General features: G+C 38.1%; 1 pseudogene; it reads left to right on the top strand.

The window, feature by feature from the left end:
• Positions 1–2,108: 2,108 nt before the first annotated feature.
• Positions 2,109–2,208, top strand: LOC113345626 (annotated as a pseudogene).
• The last annotated feature ends 3,735 nt before the right edge of the window (positions 2,209–5,943 follow it).

The raw sequence follows: 5,943 nt of genomic DNA, 5'->3' as shown, positions 1-5,943 counted from the left end.
CATCTCCATAGAAGGTTTGGAGTCTTCCTCTAAATGAATCTGATGCATACACACAGTAGGACTTATACCCTTAATGTGTGCTATAGTCCACCTTAAAATTTCCTTATTGTCTTGAAGTACATTTACTAGCCTACTTTTCTGATCACTATCCAAATCGGAAGCTACAATCACAGGTAAAGTCTCAGATGGGCCTAAAACACATACTTTAGAGTACCGGGTAGTGGTTTAAGGTCCAACTTCGGGGGATTTTCTAAAGAAAGAATTAGGGTAGTCTCAGAAACTGGTAATGGTTCGAACCTAGCTTTCCATCTATCAGTGTCTAACACGGGGGTAGAATCTAATAGAGCATTCACCTGTTCAATAGTGCTATCTTCGTCAAATCTAAACCAAAATGGGATAGACAACTTTCTAATGGGTCTTCAGACAAAATGTTTGGTAATGACTCCTGAACTAAGGCTTCTATCATGTTCACCTCTTCAACACATGTGTCATCTAGCTCATGAGGTATCTTACTGACATTAAAAATGTTCATCTCCATAGTCATATTACCATAAGATAAACTCATCACACCATTTCGACAGTTAATGATCACATTAGACGTAGATAAAAATAGGCGACCTAAAATCACAGGTATCTGGTTCTCTGGGTCAGGGACATGTTAGGTATCTAGGACCACGAAATCCACTGGATAAATAAACTTGTCGACCTCAATAAGAACATCCTCGATAACACCTCGAGGGATTTTAACGGACCTATCAGCTAACTGCAGTGTCATCTGAGTAGGTTTCATTTTACCAAGTCCTAGATGTAAGTGTACATGGAATGGCAGTAAGTTCACACTGGCTCCTAAGTCAAGTAAAGATTTTTCTACCTGGAAGTTACCTATGGTGCAAGCAATGGTAGGAGAACCTGGGTCTTTGTACTTTGGAGTTGTGGTGTTCTGAATTATTGAACTTACGTGACTAACTAAAAAGGCCTTCTTATGGACGCTAAGTTTTCTCTTTCGCGTACACATATCCTTAAGGAACTTGGCATAAGCAGGAATTTGCCTAATTACATCTAATAAAGGAAGGTTTATGGTAACTTGCTTAAAATCCTCCACTGTGTCATTAAAGTTCGATTCCTTCTTTGTTGATACTAATAGCTGAGGAAATGGGGATCTAGGCATAAAATCAGACCTCTCAGGAACTGAGTTGGCATCATCAGAAATTTTATCAGTTTCCTTAACTAGTGGTCCTGAGGGGTAGACTACAGTATGTTCACTATCGGGCATGGTTACCTGATTGTCTACTATTCTATCACTCCTAATGGTACTAATAGCATTCAATTGATTCGATGGTTTTGTACCTACTTCATGAACTCCTCTAGGATTGGGATTAGTCTGACTAGGGAACCTACCATTATCTCTCTCACTTAAGGTCTTAGCTATTTGGCCGACTTGAAGTTCTAACTTAGCAAGGCTCTGAGCATTAGTTTGAAAATTCTGTTTGGTTTCCTGTTGAAAACTAACATGGCTCTGTGCTAAAATTTCCTGAGTTTTTGCTAACATCTTAATAGATTCCTCTAAGCTAGTCGTTTTATTTTATGGGCTCGATGTATTCCTAGTGTAGCCAAAACCTGGGGGAGCATTAGAATTATTAGACTGACCCTGACTCTGGTCCTTAGACCATGAAATGTTCGGATGGTTCCTCCAACCAGGATTATAGGTTTCTGAATATGGGTCAAACTTCTGACGATTATCATACCTAGTGTTATTATATATAGCATTGGCTTGCTCTTCATTATTCTGGCCTTCCCAAAAAGGCTCCAATCTACCACTAGTGTTACCCACTTCTAAAGCTTCTAACCTTTTCGCTATAGCAGAAATTTTGGCATCTGATTCATATCCTCCTTCTACCCTATTAACGTTTCCTCTGCCGAGAAGAATTGTTTTCTGGGGTCCCCTACTACTTTCCCATTGTTGGGTCTTTTCGGAGACTTCATGCAAATATGTCATCGCGTCATCAACTGTTTGGTTCTCAAATCCACCAGTACACATAGATTCTACTGTGGTTGTGGTGGGATAATCTAAACCCTCATAAAGGATCTGAACTAACCTAACCTTCTCTAAACCATGATGAGGACATTGGGCTAATAAATCATTGAACCTTTCCAAATACCTATACAAAGTTTCTCCCTCATGTTGAGAAAACGTGCAGATTTGCGTCCTAATAGACGATGTTTTGTGCCTAGGGAAAAACTTGTTCAAAAAGGCAGATGTAAGTTGTTCATACGTTTCAATTGACCCGGAAGCCAAACTATATAACCACGATTTAGCTTTATCTTTCAGGGAAAATGGGAATAACCTAAGTTTCAAAGCATCATCATCTAAGTTTCTAATCCTGAGGGTACTACGAATTTCCTCAAAGTCCCTAACATGGAAATAAAAGTTTTCATTTTCTTTTCCTAAAAAGATTGGGAGCAGCTGTAAGGTCCCAGGTTTAAGTTCATAAGTTGCTTCCGTCTCAGCTAACCTGATACATGAGGGACGAGTAGTCCTAGTTGGATTCAACAAAGATTTCAAAATTGCCATTTCTGGCGCTATCGGAGCAACATGGATTCTCTCCTCAGTCAAAGGACGTTCAAAAACAGACTCTTCAAAAGTCGGACTCTCTAGATTAAGGTAATCGAGACGCTTCGAACTACTAGGTTTCTCTTTAACAAATCTACCTAGTGCGTCTCTTTTACGTTCAGGCATACAATAGAATTTTCTAAATTGGAAGGGTAAGCAAACACAGATCAAGGCCGACTCAACCAAATCAAACCTATTGATTTCTAGCAAACAAAAAGCATGATGGATCCACTTAGATTGTTTCTAGACCAGCTTCTAATCCTTTGAACGGTAATTTGTTACAATTTAAGCAAACCCCTCTGGAATCAATCCGAGTTAACGTAAGTTGAATAGAGGCGAGGGAATCTCGGTGGAGCTTTGATACCCAAGGCCTCACCGGTATTACAAGGCGGCGCAGTCACGCATTCAACTTACAGAAACCGTCAAGAACTTCGAAGTATGCTTAAAAGAGTAACCAATATTTTTCGAATGACTTTCCTCTTAAGCTCGTTACCCTATCGGTCTCGTTCTAGTCAAAATTTTAGGCTTAGGTTCGCGTAGGTTACGTGTTCCTAAAGCGGGTAAGAAGAGAACGGTGATGAAATCCGAACCCTTATCTTGTATGGCCAGGCCTTTCCCTTTACTAGAAAAATAAATGTCCGTATTCAGTCCTCAACATATACGCATACGAAGGAGTCCAGTAACTCGCTGACAGGAGATTCGCGAGTGTTTAGAATCTTACCTCCCGTTCCAGACGGGGGATGAATCGGTTGTAGTGGACTCGGGCCACTGACCCTGATGTCAAGTGTACGAACCCAAGGTGCAGAGACAATATCGTAATTGTCCTCATTCTCTGCAAACAGTTTATATTTAAAGTACCCTTCTGTAGGGTGATAAGAAAAATAATGTCCCAAAGTCCAAAAGACCAAAAAGTAAAGAAAAATTACAAAAATAATAAACCCTAATACAGTTTTTTTTTCTAAAAGAAAATAAATAAACCCTAAACTAAAATTGTCTAAAATAAAATTGTCTTCTTTTCTATTTTTTTTGCTTTAATCTTTAGCTCCAAGTCTTTATGAAATCACCAAACTCTTTGGCTCAATTTTCTTTATGATCCAGAACCTGTAGACACAAGATAAATACCCAAAAACATAAAAAAAGAACAAAAATAAAATAAATAAATAAAAATAAAATAAATCTAAAATCCTAAAAACAAGTCCGCGTCGGCGGCGCCAAAAATTGACGTGATTTGTAGATAGTGGTAAAAGTGGTTCGATTCTCTGACTTGTGAAGGATATTAATTAGACTTAAATTCTAATATTAAAAAAGAAAACTCACTAAAAATTATAGAAAACTCAATCAAAGTTGATATCAATATTAAAAGAACACTGAGGCTAAGATTCCACTATTTTCCAAGTTCAAAGTGATTTAATCCAATATTTATATTCATGCAATTTTTTCGTTCAATTTGATTCTAAACTATTACAACAAGTAGATTCTCAAAATAACAAGTGTAAATCCGAAGCATAGAACATCAAAAACCTAGGTCCAAGCATGCTCTATCAAAAGAAATAACAATTGCTTAACAAGAATCATTCAAACAATTTTCACTCAAGGCAAAACAATCATAAAAATAATTGTGATAAATAAATAAATAAGAATGTACCACTTTTTGTTGGAAAAATAGCTTCCTCTATCGCCTCAGCAATGGGGTTTAGCTCCTCATATTAACCATGTTCTCAAAATATCTTTTCATAGCTCAAAAGTGTAGAAGGAGGTGAAAAATTGATAACACAACCGGTTCGCAACAGTGTGAAGGTGTTGCAGAATCTCTGTTACAAAGAGGAAACAGTAGCTAAAGACCTAATGCAATTACTGTTGATATACGATAGATGGGTTCTGCTGTTGAATATCGATAGTGTTCTGCGACAGATACTTGTGCGTCAATGTTCTTCGTGTTCTTCCTCTTCAGCAGCAGCAGCAGAATATTGTATTTTTCCTGCAACTCGATCTCTGGAGCTCTGTGGTGTTCTAAACTTCTCCTAAGGTTTCGTACCCATTCGTAGACCTCACAAAATCCTATATATACACAACAGGTCGATAAATCTCCCAATAAATCTTCGATTATTTTCTTCTTCTTCACGACCAAGTTACATATATTTTCTTTCCTTCTAAACTCTCTTTGCGGCTTATGTTACCTTGTTTATCTTAACCTTCCTGTTAGAATGGAATTGTCCAAGTTATACTGTCCACAACCCCTACGTAACTTCCAAGAATAGGCTTAAACAAAGACCCGAGAAAGGATCACCTCTGTTTTCCTTGCACATGATCACACAGCCCAATTTGATTGATCCAAACACACATAAAATTACTATTATCATCTAACATGTCCAGCCCAAGCCGAAACAGCGATTGAATCTCCATAGAAACATCTCAAAAATCCAAACAAACCCGACAAAAACTATTTTCCCCTGTTTCTTTTAAATTCCGCGTAACTTCCTAATTCTTCGAATATAAAACACTTATCATTCTTGTTTTATCTCCACCAGCTAATACCAAGTAAATCCCAAGAAAATCTCCAATTAAAACTCGATGAAAATCCTGTCAGAGAATTACGCAGGAAAGGAAGAAAATTTCCCGCCAAAACTGTGTGTTCAAACTATGAAAATAGTGTCCTCCTAACCAGAGTAGGGGTGCGACTAGCAGCTGTCTGGAAATGGGATGCCCCTTATTAATTAGGTTACCCCTTTTCCAAAGTGAGGGTCCGAATAGAAAATGTCCTCCCATGAACGCAAAAAACACTTTTCGAGCCAATTTCGCCGCAAAATCTTATTTTTCCAAAAAACGTCTACAAAGACATAAAAATCCGAAATACATATAAAATCGAGCACTAATAATATACATAATTGAGAACAAGATAGGCACATAAATGTGTCTATCATTAGCCAGCTGTAAAAGAGGTTGTTCAATAAGAGTTACTTGTGCGCGGAGCCTCTGGATGTATGATCTTGTATTTTCAAGAGTAATGCAGCCATAAGTGCTTCTGGACTTCCCTTCATAATCCCTGACTGCATCAATTAGCGCCTTCCAAACTCGACATCCCCAAGATAAGCAGTGGTTAAGAGTCCCTTGTAATATTTGTTAATCATGTCTCCAGAAGAGATTTAGGCTTGGGAGCAGCTTCATCGACCGAAGGTAATCGTTGGTCCGATACAACACGATTTAGAGCGGCAAAGATATATTGACGTTGTGCCTTGGAGAAATAGAGAATTTCACATAATTCTTTGTGGTTGATTTTACGGTTTTGTAAACGGAGTCCGCAGAAAGCATGCAACAACTTCTAATAGGAAGAT

Source organism: Papaver somniferum, unplaced genomic scaffold (assembly GCF_003573695.1).
Source record: "Papaver somniferum cultivar HN1 unplaced genomic scaffold, ASM357369v1 unplaced-scaffold_81, whole genome shotgun sequence".
Taxonomy (NCBI): domain Eukaryota; kingdom Viridiplantae; phylum Streptophyta; class Magnoliopsida; order Ranunculales; family Papaveraceae; genus Papaver; species Papaver somniferum.
The sequence above is the reverse complement of the archived record's forward strand: the minus strand, read 5'-3'. Positions and strand labels throughout refer to the sequence as shown.